A 21,028-nucleotide genomic window follows, 5' to 3' on the forward strand; every position below is an offset into this window, starting at 1 on the left:
GTTACCGAAAACTACTTGTCGTATTAAAACTTATTAAATTAATTTTCGTTACTGCTTCCACTGGCTCTGCTGCATTCTCTTCTTCTAACAATTTAGTGTTTATACTGTGCTTGTAAATGTTAAAAATATCAATAAAAACCCATTTTATTTTTTCCAATCCATATGGCATAAAAAGTTGTCATAATAGGTATTAGTATATTTTTATCACTCATGCTTTAAAAATCGATATTGGAGATTGGTTTGTAGCACACTAATCACAAGTATTAGTGTTTATCACTGTCTACTTGTGATATTTCACTAGATACAGACTTCAGTTGCCTTGCTATCAGAAAATAAAGAATATATATTAAAAAGTTTTAACTAAAGGAAATCAACCAATGCAATTACATACTAAATTTATTTGAACAGTTAGCTTCTCAAACTATCATTCTGATACTAACCATATACAGTACAAAAAACAAAAATCACATACTTTTTAAGATCTTATTTATCTCTTTTTTTTGCTGTGAACTGATTCATTTTGTTTTAAGAACGTATTTAAATGAGATGGTTTCTTCACAGGAAATACTCATCAAGAAATGAACTATTCAAATACTATATACACTACGATAAATATTTTAATAAATGAGCATCACATTACACATGGTTCATGCCCACATGCATGATGAGTAAAAGCAAGTAGAAATCTCATTTGAAAAAAGTGAAATTTGTACTCCTTGTTCTTACTCACTGTGTATGTGAACAATGAATCTGGATAGGGTTTATGATTAAATGTTGATTTATTAAAACAATTGTCATGGTGCATAAAGTGTTGAAATAGTTCATTTCTTGACAATTCCATTTCAATATTTTGCAAAACTTGTTCAACAAATAGCATTACTGGATGTTGTCATTCTCTGAATACAATTATATTTAAATTACAGACAAATAGTATTTAGCTTAATATTTCTGAAAATTCAGCTGGCAACTTTCAGCTGAACATCTTACAAACTTGTCACAGAATGTTTGCTGATCCACAATTTACCAGATTTATTTCTAAAAGCCACAAAGCTTCTATTACAAGTATACTAAATACCGTATTTCCCCATGTATAAGACGCACTTAATTTTGGGGCCCGAAATTTGAAAAAAAAAATGTATTACATAAAGTTATTGAACTCAAGTTTTATTCATCATAAAATTCATACAAATCCTCATCACTGTCAAAACTCCCAACCATTAGCTTGTTCTCATCTGTGTCTGATGACGAATCACTGTCTTCATATATTGCCTCGTCCTCAGTTCCATCTATGGCATTTGAAATGCCACACTTCTTAAATGACTTGACAACGATCTCAATCTTTATATCATCCCAGCATCTTTTCACCCAGGTACAAACTTCCCCTATAGTTGGTTTCTTCACTCTTCCTGCTGGTGTCAAATTGTCCCCAGAAGACTTCATCCATTGGTTCCATTTGTCTCTCATGGCAGCTTTGAAGGGTTTGTTAATGCTGACATCAAGTGGTTGGAGCTGGGATGTCAAGCCTCCAGGTATGATGGCAAGTTTTGTTTTTTACTCTGCAGCAATCTTCTTTGTGTTTTTTGTTATGTGTGCCCTGAACTGATCAAGCACCAATAGGGCAGGTTTGTGTAAGAGCCCACCTGGTCTCCTGCTCCAAACTTTCTCAAACCAGATCTTTATCCCATCCTGATCCATCCAACCCTTGTCATGAACGTGGACAATCACTCCTCGAGGAATGCCTTCTTTTGGCATTGTTTTGCGTTTGAAAATCAGCATAGGAGGCAGCTTGGTTCCGTCGGCACAACAAGCTAGAACAACTGTATAATGGCTCTTTTCATGTCTACTTGTGCCCCCGGTTACAGTTTTCACCCCTTCTTATCAATAGTTCTGTTACTTGGATCAAATTGAAGGGGGACTTCGTCCATATTTGCAATCTGTCCCAACTCAAACCGATGTGTCTTCCGACATTGAATGACAAAACGATGAAATTCAAGGACCTTCTGTTCATAGCTTTCAGACATCTTTTGGGCAAGTCTGGTGCGTGTACGCATGCTTAGTCCATTCCGTTTCATGAACCTGAAGCACCAATTGTGTCCTCCTTTGAAATCAGTAACTTCTTTTTCATCAGCAATTCTTCTTGTCTCATGCTGAACCATTTTTGTGGACACAGGAATTCCAATTGCCTTTTGCTCTTCAATCCATATCTTCAATTCCCTCTCTAAATCAGGCCATTTTGCTGACTTGCCTCTCATGGCCTTCTTCTGCCGTGACGTTTTTAGTAGAGTTTCTTCTTTCCATAACCAGTCTTGGATTGTTTTCTCAGTTGGAGGAGGACCAAACTTACGTTCAGCAGCACGATTTCCATTCACTTTTGCAAACTGGATCACTTTTAACTTGAATTCAGCACTATACGAAAATCTTTTCTGAGCCATTTCTGGGCAGAACATGGCAAAACGTAACCTAATATACTGGTAACAAGTGCAAAACAATGAGCGCAACGAAAACAAGTGGGAAATGCAAGTAAAAAAATCTGCAACCACTGTATAAGATGCACCCAGTTTTTATACCCCAAATTTTTCGAAAAAAGGGTGCGTCTTATACATGGGGAAATACAGTACCATATATCTTAATTTAATAATGTTTAAACTTTTTGCAGTACCGTCCTCTGTATTTAAATATAAACAAATGAAAAATTGTACAATTTAATATGGTTAAAACCGTCTGAACCTGCTAAGTAGTATGTTCACATACTTTTCCTGTTTGAGGAAGAAAGTTGGTTTATCTCACTTGTCCAATCAGGAACTTTTCATGTAACAATTTCAATTTACACAATAGAGAACTAATATCTGAATTCTGTAAAATTCAGACTTTAGTGCAGTCTTTTCGTGTCAGTTGTTCACATTTCCCGTTGCAATTCAGAAATACTTTCTGTGGAAGGAGTGTCAAAAGTTAACTGAAATAGATTATAGGTGCACCGTTTCAGGACTTGCACACATGCAGGTAGACCCAGAGTTACTACAGTACCAACACTATTAAGCACAAGCAGAGGATTTGGTTGTTGCAGAAACATTGACTTCACTGAAATTTGGTCCACATGACTCATAAATGGAATCTGAATGGAAGCCGGCATACCTAGAAGAATGTCTCAAACCAAAACACCCATTCACAATGGAACCAATGTCAGTCACTGATCATTCGGGTACTTCAAGGACCTTGAAATCCCAAGGTCCCTGAGGTACAAGAATGATCTGGTCATCCCTTCTCATAACATTGGCCAACAAAAAATATATTTTTTAACTTATCACTACTGGAGCAAAAGCTGCAGATTCTACAGGAAACTGATATGCTGATTCCAAAAAAAGGTGACTATCACATTTTCCACTGAAAGATATACTGAAATTTAGTAACTTAATGAACGACCAATTTCAAATATACAATAACATATATTATCTTAAAAATCAATCTTATTCATTTTAAAATACTCTAATGAAACAAAGTGTACTGCATCCATCCTTAGATACATTTGCCACTCAGAGTGAAAAACATTACTCTTATAAAACTAGCAGTAATCTCCCATCAAGGCATATCCAATAACCTTTGTACTGCTTTTCCATCATGAAAATGATCTGATGAAAGTAGTCCCCTTATCAACATTTATATCAATCAGATTTAGGAAGAAGGGGGAAAAAATGGGAATATAAATCAATTTTAAAAGATATTTGATAGCCCTAGATAACTGCAGAATCGACACCAGAAAGAAGGCAATTCATAATTATCTTTCTTCCTTCCAACAAACTGATGAAGGTATATCAGGCTTAATGTCAAAGTTTACAGACAATACAAAAGGTTCATAGGGTTATCAATGATAGTTGGGACAGTACTCTACTACAACAGGATCTAGAAAACATTGAACAGATATGCTCAGAGATTGCAACTGAAGTGTAACATTGACAATTGTAAAGTCAGGATAAAGTCATATGGGTAAAAGTAACCCCAAAGTAACATACAAACTATATGGTACTCCACTCAGAGTAGTGGAGAAAGAAAAAGACCTGGGGGTAATTGTGCAGTCAGATTGATTTCTGAGCAGTGCAGACAGGCTGCACGTGTAGTTCGTGCGGTCTTGTAAATGAAATATAGGAATTTTGCTAGCAGGAATAAGGAGGCGATTACCCCCTTAGGCCATGCTGAGTACAGCATACAGGTCAAGAGGCCCCTGTTTTAGGAAAGATGTTGAGCTACAAGAACAAGTACAGAGAAGGGCACCGGGATTAGTGAGTGGAACAAAGAGCTCTGCTACAAAAAGAGGCATAAGTTCTACAGATTGCAGCATCTGGAGACTAGGCAGCTGCAAGGTGATCTGTCTGAGTTGTATAAGGCCTTTAATCAGTTTGAGCAAGCTCAATGCTGATGGGATTAGCATTAGTAGAGGCATATGATGCAAGAAAGCAAGCTTATTAAGCATTAAAAAAAAAAAAAGGAAAAAACCACATTTCAGTCTTCACCAGTCCATTCACTCCAAAAGTTGGTCTAGTTCAGCCTTGAATTTATTTAAGCTATCAACTTCCAAAACAGATGAAAGTTTGTTCCAGCAATCAACCACCCACTGGCTAAAGGCAAATTTCCACACATCTTTTCTACAACCTTCTTTCTTGAATTTATGCCCCTGAGCAAGAGAAAAAAATCCCATCAACCATTTAAAGCCTTATACACCTCAATCAGATCACCTCGCAGGTGCCTAGTCTTCCGACGCTGCAGTTTGCAGAAGTTAAGCCTATCTTTGTAACAGCAGCCCTTTGTTCCACTCACTATTTTGTTGCCCTCCTCTGTATTCATTCTAGTAGCTCAAAGTATTTGCTAAAATGAGGCCTCTAGACCTGTATACAGTATTCAAGGTGGTGGGGACAATCACCACTTTATCCTATACAGCAAAATTGCTGTATATCATTGAAAAGACAACATGCTACCCTTGCAGCCTGTTTCCACTGCTCAGAAAACTTCATATCCGACTGTACAATTACACCAGGTCTTTTTCATTCTCCACTACCCTGAGTGTGGTACCACACAGTTGATGTGCTACTCAGGGATTACTGCTACCATTTTGTAGTACTTTGCATTTGTCGATACACTTCGGTTGCCACCTCTCAGCCCATCTGCTCAACTTTTCTAGATACTGTCACAGTAGTATACTGTCCTTACTGTCATTAACAACCCTACTAACCTTTGTTTTGCCTGCAAACTTGGACATTAAGGCTGATATGCCTACATCAATATCATTGATAACAACATTGGGCCCAACATAGCTGGACAATGCAGTGTGGAGTCAGTTTGGTGGGACATAAGCATTGGGAAAGCAAAATTGAGAGTAGCAGTGTGTTATGGGCCTAATGACTCTGATGAGTATAATAAACAACTGTTCAGAGAAATGGACTGGGCCAGTAAATCTGACTTTCATATAATGGGGGATTTTAATTTCTCAGATATTGACTGGAATTTGTGGATTGGTCACTCACACACTAGCAAGGCTTTTATGGATTTATTGGATGATTGTTTTCTACAGCAGCATGTTCGGGAGGCAATTAGAGGGAGTAATATTCTTGATCTGATTATCAGTAGTGATTCTTCATGCATTAAGTATCTGCAGATAAAGCAACCACTAGGTGGCAGTGATCATAGTATGCTGAAGTGGGATTTACTCCAAGAGGTAACAACCATCAGGGGTAATGGGAAGAAGGGTTTATCATTTCGTAAAGGTGATCATGGTGGTCTGAGATAGTATTTAAATTCTATACGGTGGGACCAACTGATGCAAATTCAAAATGGGAAGCATTCAAAGAATTAATCTTGGAAGCTACTAGGCTTTTCATACCAACTAAGAAACATTGTTCAAGGTTTAGGCCTAAATGGATGTCAGATGAACTAATGAGACATGTGGCAAAGAAGAGAAATGCAAAGGATACATATTAGCATTAGCAAAGGCACATAATGCAAGAAAGGAAGCTTATATAGCATCAGCCAAAATAAAAAAAAAAAAACACCACCCTTCTAATTTCACCCATCCACTCGCTCCAAATGTTTGTCTAGTTCTGCCTTGAATCTATTTAAGCTTTCAACTTCTACAACAGATGGAAGTTTGTTCCACCAATCAACTACCCGCTGGCTAAAGGCAAACCTATGCACATCTATCGTACAACTGTCTTTCCTCAATTTGAATTTATGCTCTTTTAAGTGATTATTCTGAGCAAGAGGAAGAATTCCATCAGCATTGAGCATGCTCAAACCATTCAAGGCTTTATACACCTCAATAAGATCACCTCACAGGTGCCTAGTCTCCAGACACCGTAATTTGCAAAACTTAAGCCTTTCTTCGTAAGAGCAACCCTCTGTTCCATTCACTAATCTTGCCCTTCTCTGCACTCGCTAGAGCAGCTCTACATCCTTTCTAAAATGAGGCCTCTAAACCTGTATACAGTACTCAAGGTGTGGCCTGACTATTGCCTTATACAAGGGGGTAATCACCTCCTTATCCCTGCTAGAAAAATTCCTGTATATCAGGGGTAGCCAACAAGTCAATCGCGGCTTTAATTTAGGTGCCCTTTTCTTTACAACGAATTTTAAATATATATATATATATATATATATATATAAAATTGATTAGTGAAAATCTAAATGTTATTATTATATGTCCCACTGCATATGCTTATTAAAATCCATTGAACCACGTGACTACTCTTGTTGCCGTGCAGCTGCTAGGCTTGTCTAGTGAAAAGTCACACAGTTACATTGTGGAGAGCATAGTGTATGCATCTAATTCTTATTTAGCTTACTTAATATTAATAACTGGACAATATTTGTACATTAATTTAATACCCTTTGATTTAAAATGAATACTATGAAAAATAGTAAAAAGTATCATTTTCATCAAAGAGTAAAAAGTATCATTTAATGATAAAAGAAACATGTTGTTTGATTTGCAATGCTTCTGTGGCTATACCCAAAAAAAGAAATTTAGAAAAGCCAGACGGCCTCCGTAGCCAAGTGGGCAGGAGCGGGAATGCAATAGCACACGCTCTTTGAGTAGACCGGGGTTCAAGCCCCTGACTGCTGAATACAGTCGATCTGCCAACCCGCACTGGACCAGCGTGGCAGATTATGGTCCATTTCCCTCAGCATGAATTGTTGAGGAGGCTTCCATCCTGCAGTGGGTTGATAATGGCTGCACTTTACTTTTTTACTGCAATGCACTCCATGGTAAATACCAATCCGATTTTCTGCCTAATAGTGACCTTAGAAAAAATAAAATAAAGGAACTTAAATACAGATTATTCGCACAAAATTTATTCGTGACACTTAATTTACAATTTAAAGCAGTAAATGTAGCATCATTTACTGCTTCTGAGGCATTTTCTTGCAAAAAATGCAAACCATTTTCTGATGGTCAATTCATCAGACATTTTTTAAAAATAAGATTCCCTTTTTGAAAATTTTAAGAACGAAAATGAAATTAAAAGTGCTCTTCAAGATCTGCAATTATTTTGAAATATTGTGATGCAACGCATCTAAAAAAATGAGTAAAAATGTGAGGGAACAATTGCGTGCCCTTTTCTTTACAACCAGATGAATCTACAGACGTCAGTGATACAGCTCAATTGCTCATTTTTGTTCATATGGTTTTTGATGATTCTGCCACTAGAGAAGAACTGCTGGGTATGGTTTCATTAAAAGAAAGAACTAGAGGTCTTGATATATTTAATGCATTCAAAAATTTTATTGAAAAAATTAAATTACCACTATTTAAGCTCGTATCAATAACAACAGATGGAACTAAAGCAATGACACACGGAATCTTAACGGATTCATCGCATTGTGCCAAAAGGATGATGAATTCCCGGATTTTTAGAGTTCCCACTGTATCATCCACCAACAAGTATTAGCCAGAAAAAGATTAAATACTAAAAGTGTTATGGACATAGCTTTCAAAATCGTGAATTCCATCAGAGGACAAAAAGGAGACTTTTCAAAATGCAGATCTGATATTACACACAGATGTGAGGTGGCTGAGTTGGAGTCAGTTTCTACAGAGATTTCAAAATTTGCTGAATGAAATTAAAAAATTTTTTTGATCAAAGGGGAGATGATTATCAATAGCTACAAGATATGGAGTGGTTGTGTGATCTGGCTTTTTTGGCAGATTTTAACAGTAAATTAAGTGATCTGAATTTGGAATTACAAGGAAAAAATAAAAATGTGGGTGACATAATTAGTAGTATTTCTGCATATAAATATCAATTTTTGGCAAAGGCTAAGGATCTAAAAGGAAAAAAAAAATTCAATCATTTTGCAAATATGCAAGATCATTTGCAAAAATATCCTGTTTTTGAATTTAATAGTGAGAAATATGTTTCTGAAATTGAGAGAAAGTTTTGGATGACTTTGAAACCAGATTCAGCGATTTTAAAACAATTGAAGACATTGTTCAATATATTTCTTATCCAGAAATTGCAGAAAAAAAAAAATCACCGCGATTTTTCACATGGAGAAAATATTACTTCAAAATGAAATTATTAAATTGAAAAACAATATCTTCGTAAAAGCCAAGTCATCAGAAAAAGACCTTTGTAAATATGTTTGCCGAGAAAAGTACCCAAATGTCAAAAAAAGTGCAGTGAACTTTTAAATTTCTGTTTTGGTTCCACATATATATGCAGATCGCCCTTTTCGTATTTGAAACAAAGATGAAGAATTGCTCTACTCTTACAGACTTGCATACAGAAGATTCTTTACGGTTGGCCTTATCACAGTATATCCCCAATTTTGAAAGCTTGGCAGATAATATTAAGACACAAACTTCACATAAATTAAAAAAGGTATGAATTTAAAACAAGAATTCTGAATTGTATTTAATTTTAAAATTTATAAACGTTTTTCAATATGTGTTGATTAACTTTTTTAACCATTGTGCAATGAAATTCTTGAGATGGTAGTTCGCGGCACATTTTGAAGAAAAAAAGTAGATCGCATCACAAATTAAGTTGGCCACCACTGCTGTATATCATTGACAAGACACCACGAACTACTCTTGCAGACCATCTGCACTGCTCAGAAAACTTCATATCTGCCTGCACAATTACCCCCAGGTCCTTTTTATTCTCTATCACTGTCAGTGTAGTACCACATAGTTGATACGTTACTCTGGGATTACTGCTTCCCGTATGCAGTACTTGACATTTGTCAATGTTAAACTTGATATATATGACAGAGTAAAAAAAAAAAATATGTGGAGGTAAAAAATAATCCTAAAGTTTCGAAACTTTATTAGACAGTTGGGCAGACAACTTGGGTAGTTGAGACTTGCCAATTTTTGTAAAATCGGACAAATGCTAACAATTTATTGTAATTTTTCCTTGTAGAGTATCTGCAATCTTATTATGGATTTAAAATAAACTTTGTGGATTTTTTTGAAAAGGGTATTATGGGCTATTTTTGGAAATTTTAAAGGAATATTATATATTTTATTTTAAGGCAGAAGAATACTCTTACCTGGGATTTTCTTCAGGAATGGCTGCATCTGGGTGAGTAATTCAGAAGGTGTTGAAATTGCAATTATATGGAAGGAGGACGAAGGAAAAAGCCAGCCTTTCTCCTAAATCCTTGGGAGATGATGTCCTGAAGCCTGATGGAAGCTTTTTGTTAATACCATCTTCAAAGGAGGGTGAATACGTGTTGTCGAGGCAGTCTTTTATAGCCTTGGCACGTTCCATTGCCGTATTTCAAAAGCATGGGGGTGGGGGGTGTTGAGTAGTCGAAAAAGGGTGAAGTAGGGTGGAGGGGAAAAAAAATGTAGGAAAGGGGTGGGATTCACTCGGAAATTTGGATGCGTGACTACTCGTCCCCGTTAGTAGAGGTCTTGGATTTGGGGGGGGGGTGTTATGTTCTGTTGTTAAAGTTGAACTTATAGGATATTTGTTTTAGACCCATTCTTCAGAGATTATTATTGGTCTGTGTATGTTTAATGATCTGTTTGTTGATCTCATTGCTAGTGTCTCACTGGTTTCTAACTTAAATTTTGTCTTGTTTGTTAATTATAACATTTTTGAAGGAGGGGTAGTGTCCTGTGTCTAAGAGGTAAGCTACCAATTCAGAACTATTATTTTATTCTGTTCAGTCTGTTTTTTCTTTGTTATTTGCGGATACTTTTAAACTGCTTTTATGTTTTTGGAATCTTTTATGTATTGATGTTCTCGTGCTGCCTATATATATGCAATTACAATCCGGTGCACAGGGAATTGCATAAACCACAAATCTAGAAATAAGGAGAATTATTTACATTTTGATAGCTATGCTCCCCCCTCACAAAAAATCAATCCTAATAGCCCAGTTCAACAATGCTTTCAGGTATTCATCTATTTCAGGTATAGAGGATGAACACAAACATGAGATCGAAACACTTAAGAACAGATTTTCAAACCGCTGTTACATAAAATGGCTCATAAAGGCGCCGTAAATACAGACGAAAAAAAAAAAAAAAAAACAGTAAAGAAAAACCAAAATGAGAAGCACCAAAAAAAACAATGGATAGGGCTCCCGTACAATGAAATGTACCAACAACCATTGAAAAAAAATCTTCAAAGATTCTGGAGTAAACCTAGTCTTTGGCAGCTCGAAGAAACTATAGACATACCTAAAAAGCTCAATTCCCTGTGTACCAGATTGTGATTGCATATATATATATATATATATAGGCAGCATGAGAACATCGCTATATACAAGAATCCATAAAAGCAGTTTAAAAGTAGCTGCACATTACACAGAAAAAAACAGACTGAATGGGAAAAAATAATAGTTCCGAATTGGTAGCTCACCATTTAGACACAGGATATTACCCCTCCTTCAAAAATGCGATAATAATTGACAAACAAGACACAAAATTTAAGTTAGAAACCAGTGAGACACTAGCAATGAGATCAACAAACAGATCATTAAACGTACGTAGACCAATAATAATAGTAGTAGTAGTAGTAGTGGCACATGATGCAAGAAAGCAAGTGTAGGAGCTTATGCAGCATCAGCCAAAAAAAAAAAAAAAAAAAAAAAAATCACACCATTCCCTCCAAATGCCTGTCCAGTTCCTCCTTAAATTTATTTAACCTATCAACTTCTACAACGACAGATGGAAGTTTGTTCCAGCAATTAACCACCCGCTGGCTAAAGGCAAATTTCCGCACATCTATTCTACATCTGTCCTTTCTTAATTTGAACTTATGTCCCCGTAGGTTGGTAATCTGAACAAGTGGAAGGATCCCATCAGAATTCAGCGTGCTCAACCCATTCAAGGCCTTATAGACCTCAATCAGATCACCGCGCAGGTGCCTAGTCTCCAGCCACTGCAATTTGCAGAACTTAAGCCTCTCTTGGTAAGAGAAACCCTTCATTCCCCTCACCAATCTTGTTGCTCTTCTCTGTACACGCTCAAGCAAATCTACATCCTTCCTAAAATGAGGCCTCCAGACCTGTACGCAGTACTCAAGGTGTGGCCTGACCATTGCCTTATACAGAGGGACAATCACCTCCTTTTCCCTGCTAGCAAAATTCCTATATATCATTGACAAAACCCCATGACCCGCCCTAGCAGCCTGTCTGCACTGCTCAGAAAACTTCATATCTGACTGCACAATTACTCCCAGGTCTTTTTCATTTTCTACCACCTTAAGTGTAGTACCACACAGTTGGTACGTTTCTCTGGGGTTACTTCTACCCATATGCAGTACTTTGCATTTGTCAAGGTTGAACTTCAGTTGCCACTTCTTAGCCCATCTGCCCAAATTATCTAGATCCTGTTGCAGTAGCACACTGCCATTACTGTCATTAACAACCCTGCCAACCTTTGTGTCATCTGCAAACTTCGAGATTAAGCCTGATATACCTTCATCAATATCATTGATAAATACACAAAACAACAGTGGACCCAACACCGAACCCTGTGGGACTCCACTAATAACATCAGTCCACGAAGAGCAGCACCCATTGATTACCACCCTCTGTCTTCTCCCACTTAACCATCCTTTTATCCATTGTAGCAACTTACCCTTAATACCATTCTGCTCCAATTTGTACAGTAGTCGTCCAAGCGCAACAGTGTCAAAAGCTTTCCTGAAATCCAAGTACATTGTATATGATATCAAAATTATTTTTTGCATCCAGTTCCTTTGTGACCACATCATAATAACCAATCAAATTTGTCAGACAAGACTTTCCCTTAACAAACCCATGCTGTGTTTGAATTATTGCTGCAGTCTTGTCTAGATGATCCTGCAATGCATCTTTAACCAGCAACTCCATTATTTTACCCGGAACAGAAGTTAAACTAACTGGTCTGTAATTACTCGTGTCACCCTTCGATCCACCTTTGTGAATTGGGGACACATTTGCACATCTCCAGTCCGTGGGAACCTCCCCTGAGTCCAAGGATGCTCTCATAATTATGGCTAAGGGTTTGCTTAGTTGCTTTGCCGCCTCCTTTAAAATAACTGGATAGATCCCATCCACCCCAGGTGCCTTTCTTATGTTTAACTTCAACAATTTCTCCTCCACTTTGCTCTCAGTTATTACAAAATCATTAAGCACACTGCTACAATTTGATAACCTTCTTCCATTTTCAAATTGTAATAATTCCTCACGTGTGAATGTAGATGCAAAATACTGCAAGATCCTGCTCAGATAGCAAACAAACTGAAATACTTCAGTTTGTTTGCTATCTGAGCAGGATCATCAACAGTCGAACCATCGATGTCAAGTGGACCAATCATATTAATCCCCTTCCTTTTAGAGTTTATATAAGTAAAGAAATCCTTGCTGTTTTTCTTAGCATCTTTTGCCCAAGATTTCTCGTAATCCGCCTTCGCCTGCCGAACCTCCTTTGTGACCTGATTACAGACTAGCTTATATCTGCCACAGGCTTCTGCGTCACCTGATAATTTATATGAATCCCATGCATTTTTCTTCTCTGTCACGAGTCTCATTAGTTCATTTGATAACCATTTAGGCCTAAACCTTGAACGATATTTCTTAATCGGTATATAAAGTCTAGTAGCTTCCACGATTAATTCCTTGAATGCTTCCCACTTAGAATTTATTGTTGGTAATATCATCAGTTGATCCCACTGTACAGAATTTAAAAACTGTCCGAGACCACTGTACTCCCCTTTACGGAAGCAAAAACCCTTTCCTTTACCCCTGACGGTAGTTACCTCTTTGAGTAAATCCCACTTCAGCACACTGTGATCACTGCCACCTAGTGGTTCCTTTATCTGCAAATTCTTAATACACGAATGATCACTGCTGATAACCAGATCAAGAGTGTTACTTTCTCTGGTTGCCTCTCGAACATGCTGCTGCAGAAAACAATCATCCAATAACTCCACAAAAGTCTGACTAGTGTGTGAGTGACCAACCCACAAGTTCCAGTCAATATCTGGGAAGTTAAAATCCCCCATAATAAGACATTCTGATTTACTGGCCCACTCTATTTCTCTGTACAATTGTTCATTGTACTCATTCAAGTCTTTAGGCCTATAACACACTCCTACTCTTATTTTTCCTTTCGCAGTGCTTATCTCACACCAAACTGACTCAACAGAGCACTGTTCATCTATATTAACTGGGCGCACTTCCTTTGATTTTATGTTTTTTTTAATTAACAGCATAACACCCCCTCCCTTTCTGTCCTGTCTATCCTTTCTGTACACATTGTACTCCCCAAATTCCAGTTCTGCATTCCTTATATCTTTGTGACACCACGTCTCTGCTATCCCAACAATATCCGCCTTTGATGTCTTGACCAACACTTCAAATTCATCAAATTTATTTACTATACTTCTAGCATTGGTATACATGCAAGCATACATGCTCCTATGCCTATTCCTTGTTACCCTAACACATCCCATATACCCAACTATTCCATGATGACTGCCATCCGTCCCTGAAACCCCCAACACCCCTCGCTCCAGGTCGCTTCTTATTCTAATAGAAGTTGTGCAAGAATCACCTTCACCTCTGCCTGCGGTTACTGTTAAACTATTAGTCTTTGTATCCCCCCCAAACTAGCAGTTTTCCGACCCACCTAACACTGCCTCGATAGCATCAGCAAATATTCTTGCACCCTTTCTATTTAAGTGTATCCCATCCCTGTAGAAGCAATCTCTCCTGTTAACAAGTACAGTCCAGGCTCTGAAAAAAATTCTACCCCTTGAGCCTTGCACAAGCTTTCCAGGGCCGAATTGATCGACAAGGCTCTCATCATGTACTCCCTCCTATCGTGTCTGGGCAGAATTGCAGACACTTTCAAATTCAACCCTATTTTCACGGCTTTTTTTCAACAGTGACCTGTACTTGTTGAGTAATTCTGCCGGTCTCCTACTCTTAATATCATTAGTGCCAACGTGTACAACTATATCACCTTTTGTGCCCTTGAAAGATGATATCCGCTCTACAACGTCATCAACCTTTGCCCCTGGCAGACATACCCTGGTCCTGTTCCACCTATCCTTTTTACAAAATATATTCCCCGTCTCCCTGACAATAGAGTCACCAACAATAACTAGTTCCTTTGGGACCAGCGCATTCTGCTTTGGAGATTGCCACTGTGTTGCCTGATGCCCAGGAGTCAGCTCTGGCGTTGAGTTGGGCAGCTGAGAGCCTGATGGGCCCCTCAATTGAGATCTTTTGAGGGCATCCACCCTGTCCTTCAAACTCTCATATAGGCCCATAACAACGCTGAGTTGTCGCCTGATTTCCTTACACTCCTTACATCGCGCACACACAAAGACATCCCCCATGGCAATATCATGTTCCGTTCCAGAGAGTTCGGCAAACATTTCACAAGTTGCACATTTTTTTAGGCTGTGATGCATTGGAGAATTGGCCCCCTCAGTTCTCCCCCGATTCACAGCACTCCTGCCACTTTGTGCCCGTTGCTTTGCTGCTCTAGTCTGGGGCATGGTAGTTTAAATTAATAAAATCAATAAATTAAATATCAATAGTATTTGAATAGAAACTATTAAACAGAAACAGTGAAGCGTATTACTATATAATTATGCGTTAGAGCTACCTAGCTACCTCAATTAAAAAATTTGAATTCCCTACCACTATATCCAAAAACAATGGCTACAAAATGGAACGAAATAACGGTTTTACCTATCGTAAGTAAAATCCACAAAAACTCTTTATCTAAATTAAAAATAAAAAATAACCAGCGTAACTATAACTATATGACTACGTATTAAGTACAATATAAAATAACAATCATGTAAATAAAAGGCAAACACTTATCGTTTTTGCGGAGCCCGTAACTGTCAGCTGTAACTTTTAAAGAGATTCAGCGCCCTCTCCTGAAGAATCTCTGAAGAATGGGACCTAAAACAAATATCCTACAAGTTCAACTTTAAAAACAGAACATCACACCTCCACCAAATCCAGGACCTCTACTAACAGGGGCCGGGTAATCACACACCCGGATTTCCGAGTGAATCCCCCCCATCTTTCTCTTCCCTACCTTTTTTTTTTGCCAAAAAAAAAAAAAAAAAAACTACAATTTCTAAACTATAGCTGTAATATGGTGAAGGAGGAAATTTTTACCCTCCACCCATCTACGACTACTCAACACCCCCCCCCACTTCTGAAGTACGTCAATGGAACGTGCCTGGGCTATAAAAGACTGCCTCGTATTCACCCTCCTTTGAAGATGGTATTAATGAAAAGTCCCCATCAGACTTCAGGATATCATCTCCCTTTATGTCTAAAATTACTCTTCATGCAAGTATTTAGGACAAAAGCTTGTATTTTCCTTCGTCCACCTTCCATATAATAGCAATTTCAACACCTTCTGAATTACACCTCACCCGGAGGCAGCTGTTCCTGAAGACCCCGGGTAAGAGTATTCTTCTGCCTTAAAATAACATATACAGGGTGTCTCAAAAATATTGGTACAAACGTTTAGGGAAGGTAAGTAACATCTAAAGGAATGTGAATCGCATAGGAACCCATAACCGGAAACGTCACCGTAAGTCGGTAGACGGCACTGTTCATCAGTTTGCGAGAGGGAAAATTTCTGGTTTACTGATTCAAGCAGTAGTCGCCGCACGAAGAGCATGCATCGATATATGATCTGTGAGCTGGCAGACATGCATCTAGTGTACGGATTAGCAGAGGGCAATGGATGAGCCGCTCGACAAATTTATGGAGAACACATCCCAGACAGTTCGTTTATTGTTGTTTGTTATTTGTTTTTTAGGAGCATTAGCAACTAAGGCCATATTGCTCTGGGAATATGTGGTGGTCGTTCCCTGACCTTTCCGCATCCTCCTTATTTGGTGGTGATGGTCTTGAACCCCGGTCTAATCAAGAAGCGTGTGCTACGCACTGCTGCTCCTTCCCACCTGGCTACGGAGGCGCCCTTCCCAGACAGACATGTACCGGACCACCATTTGTTTGTGCGTGTTCATCAAAATTTGTGCGATTATGGGTCATTTAGAGGTAACAGGAGTAGTGCGGGCAGACCACGTTCGACACGAACTCCCGCCACGGAAGGTGTGTTGAATGCGGTCCAGAATAATCCTACTACCAGCACACGTGCCGTTGCCTCTGCCTTAGGAGTGTCTCGTTGCAGCGTACAGGGTGTCTGGCACGACGATCCTTACACCCCTTTCATCTCCAAAGGGTTCAGTTAGTGGCCCACCATGCTCATCTAGCACGTGTGGCTTTTGCGCAGTGGTTTCTCCAAAAAAAGTGTTCAAGGCTTGAATTTTCCAGCCTATGTTTTGTTCATGGATGAGGCTTATTTCACTCGCGAAGGCTTATTCAATCAGCACAATGCTCGTGTGTGGGCTCACGACAGCCCACACGGTGCGCACTCCCATGCGGCACAACGCTTCGTATTAAATGTGTGGATGGGTATGGTCGGTGACTGCTTAGTCGGCCCATACCTGTTATCATCCTGCATGAACTCCGGAGGCACCTCCATAGCCAGGTGGGAAGGAGCAGCAGTGCATTGCACACGCTTCTTGATTAGACCGGGGTTCGAGCCCGTCACCACCAAATACGGAGGATGCGGAAAGGTTCAGAGAATGACCACCACATATCCCGGAGCAATATGGCCTTAGTTGCTAATGCTCCTAAAAACCAAAAAACAAACAAACACAAACTCAGCTAAACATCGGATCTTTCTTGAACAAGTTTGACCAGGGTTACTTGACGATGTTCCAGCACATGTGAGATGCAACATTTGGTTTCAACAAGACGGGGCGCTTGCCCATTATGGAAGGTGTGTTCGTGACCATTTGAACAGGCATTTTGGGCGTCGATGGACCCGTTCCTGGCCCCCACGCTCACCTGATTTATCGAGCCTCGATTTCTTTCTGTGGGGGAGATCTCAAATCTATCGTGTATGAATCGCCTGTGGAGACGGAAATGGATCTCGTGGCGAGACTTGTCTGTGGAGACGGAAATGGATCTCGTGGCGAGACTTGTCTGTGCTGCTGCCAAAGAAATTCCAGATGTGTTCGCCTGTGTCCGCCAATCCATGCTGCGTCGGTGTCATGCATGCATCGCGTCTCATGGTGGAACCTTCGAGCATCTGTTGTAACATCATGAAATGCATCCATCTCGTACTCCATTGTTAATATTATGTCAAATAAACATTTGCCACTAATTACTGTCTTGTGTCATTTCTGCTTCTTGTGCCTCTGCTACTACTTTCTCGTGATGTTTCCGGTTATGGGTTCCTATGCTATTCACATTCCTTTAAATGTTACCTACCTCCCCTAAACGTTTGTACCAATATTTTTGATACACCCTATATATTATTCCTAAAATTTAATATTCCTTTAAAATTTCAAAAATAGCACATACTACCCTTTTCAAAAAAATCCACAAAGTTTATTTTAAAAGCATAATGAGATCTCAGATCCTTTACAAGGAAAAATTACAATAAATTATTAGCATTTGTCCAATTTTACAAAAATTAGCGGGTCCAAAATGGTCTACTCAACTGTTAAACTTCAGTTGCCATCTGCTAAACTTTTCTAGATCCTGTTGCAGCAGCGTTGTACTGTCATTAGTGTCATTAACAACCCTGCCAACCTTCGTACTGTCTGCAAACTTCAACATTAAGCCTGATATACCATCCTCAATATCATTAATAAATACAGAAAACAACAATGGACAACTGAACCCACAGGGACTCCACTAAAAACATTAGTCCACAAAAAGCAGTTTCCATTGATTACCACTCTCTGTGATCTCCCACTCAACCATTCCTTTATCCATAGCAGCTGTGTTTGGTTGTTTGTTTGTTATTTAGTTTTTAGGAGCATTAGCAACTAAGGCCATATTGCTCCGGGATATGCGGTGGTCATTCCCTGACCATTCCACATCCTCCGTATTTGGTGGTGACGGGCTCGAACCCCAGTCTAATCAAGAAGCGTGTGCTACGCACTGCTGCTCCTTCCCACCTGGCTACGGAGGCGCTATCCATAGCAGCAATTTGTCTCAAATGCCACACTGTTCCAATTTGTGTAGCAGTCTTCCACGTGCAACAGTATTAAAAGCCTTTCTAAGATTCAAATATGATATCAAAGTTATTCCCTGCGTCCAGATCCTTTGTGACCACATCATAGTATCCAATGAAATTGGTCAGACAAGACTTCCCCTCCTATTGTATAAGGCAATGGTCAGGTCACACCTTGAGTACTGTATACAGGTCTGGAGGCTTCATTTTAAGGATGTAGAGGCTGCTGGAATAAGTACAGAGAAGGGCAACAAGATTAGTGAATGAAACAAATGTTTTCTCTTATGAAGAAAGGCTTAAGTTTTGGAAATTACCAGGTCTGGAGACTAGGCACCTGCGAGGTGATCTGATTGAGGTGTATAACACCTTGAATGGTTTGAGCATGTTCAATGCTAACAGGATTCTTCCTCCTGCTCAGAATAATCGCCAGAGAGGTCATAAATTCAAATTGAGAAAAGACAGATGTAGGATAGAGTGTGTGGAAATTTGCCTTTAGCCAGTGGGTGGTTGATTGATGGAACAAACTTCCATCTTTCATTATAGAATTAGATAGCTTAAATAGATTCAAGGCAGAACTAGACAAACATTTGGAGCGAGTGGATTGGTGAAATGAGATTTTTTGGCCAATGCTATATAAGCTTGCTTTCATCTTCTCCCAATCAACCATCCTTTTATCCATTATAGAAATTTTCCCTTAATGCCATACTGCTTGAACTTGTACAATAGTCTTCCATCTGCAACAGTATCAAAAGCTTTCATGAAATCCAAGTATATATCAAAATTATTTTGAGTAGTACCACAGAGCTCATATGTTGCTCTGGGGTTGCTGTTTCCTATATGTAGTACTTTACATTTGTCAATGTTAAACTTCATATGCCACCTCTCAGCCCATCTCCTCAACCTTTCCAGATCCTGTTGCAGCAGCATAGCATCAGTAGCATCATTAACAACCCTGCCAACCTTTGTATCGTCTGCAAACTTGGACATTAAGCTTGATACACCATCATCAATATTATTTATAAATACAGAAAACAACAATGAACCCAACACTGACCCCTGAGGGACTCCACTAATAACATTAGTCCACGATGAGCAGTGTCCATTAATTACCACTCTGTCTTCTGCCACTTAACCATCCCTTTATCCATAGCAACAATTTGCCACCAATGCCACACTGCTCCAATTTGTGCAGTAGTCTTCCATGTGCAACAGTATCTAAAACCTTTCTAAGATCCAAATATATAATATCAAAGTTATTCCCTGCATCCAATTCTTTTGTGACTACATCATAGTATCCAATCAAATTGGTCAGGCAAGACGTTCCCTTAACAAAACAATGCTGTGTCTGAGCTATAACTGAATTCTTGTCAAGATGATCCTGCAGTGCTTCTTTAACCAGTGCTTCCATTAATTTTCCTGGAACAGAAGTTAAACTCACAGGTCAATAATTACTTGTGTCAGCCTTTGATCCTCCTTTGTGAATTGGGGTTACATTTGCACATCTCCAGTCTATGGGTACCTCCCTTGAGTCCAAGGAAGCTCTCATAATTATGGCTAATGGATGGCTTACTTCATTTGCTGCCTCCTTTAATATAACTGGATAGATCCCATCCACCCCAGGTGCCTTTCTTGTATTTATCTTCAACAATTTCTCCTCCACTTTACTCTCAATTATTACAAGATCATCTAGCTCACTGCCCGTGTTTACTTCATCTATGGCATTCCCCTTCCTGAATAACTCGTCATGTGTGAATGTTGATTCAAAATATTGATTTAGTTTGTTAGCTACCTGAGCAGGATCATCAACAGTTGAACCATCGATATCAAGTGGACCAATCTGATTCATCCCCTTCCTTCTAGAGTTTACATAGTAAAGGACTCCTTGCTGTTTTTCTTTACATCCCTTGCCAAATATTTCTCGTAATCTGCCTTCACCTGCCTAACCTCCTTTGTAACTTGGTTACAGATCAACTTATATCTATCATAAGCTTCTGTGTCACCTGTTAATTTATATGTATCCCATGCATTTTTCTTCTCTGCCATATGTCTCATTAGTTCATCTGACATTCATTTAGGCCTGAATCTTGAACAATATTTCTTAGTTTGTATGTAAAGCCTAGTAGCTTCCAAGATAAGTTCTTTGAATGCTTCCCATTTTGAGTTTGCTGTTCGTAACATCATCAGTTGGTCCCACTGTATAGAATTTAAAGTCTCAGACCATCGTAGTCGCCTTTACGAAAGCAATAATCCTTCCCTTTACCCCTGATGGTAGTTACCTAGTAGTTTCTGTATCTGCAGATTCTTAATGCATGAAGAATCACTACTGATAATCAAAGCAAGAGTATTGCTCCCTCTAGTTGCCTCCCGAACATGCTGATGTAGAAAACAATCATCCAATAAATCCACAAAAGCCTTGCTAGTGTGTGACTGACCAACCAACAAATTCCAGTCAATATCTGGGAAATT

The 21,028-nt window shown here is 38.9% G+C and overlaps 1 protein-coding gene across 1 annotated transcript in view; it reads right to left on the minus strand.

Annotated features, from left to right (window-relative positions):
- LOC150081129 (dimethyladenosine transferase) overlaps nt 1-21,028 on the minus strand; it is a 43,790-nt gene that overhangs the window by 10,966 nt on the left and 11,796 nt on the right. The window lies entirely within an intron of this gene.

The sequence above is a fragment of the Mastigoproctus giganteus genome, chromosome 9 (assembly GCF_048544385.1).
Source record: "Mastigoproctus giganteus isolate SK-2022 chromosome 9, ASM4854438v1, whole genome shotgun sequence".
Classification (NCBI taxonomy): Eukaryota; Metazoa; Arthropoda; class Arachnida; order Uropygi; family Thelyphonidae; genus Mastigoproctus; species Mastigoproctus giganteus.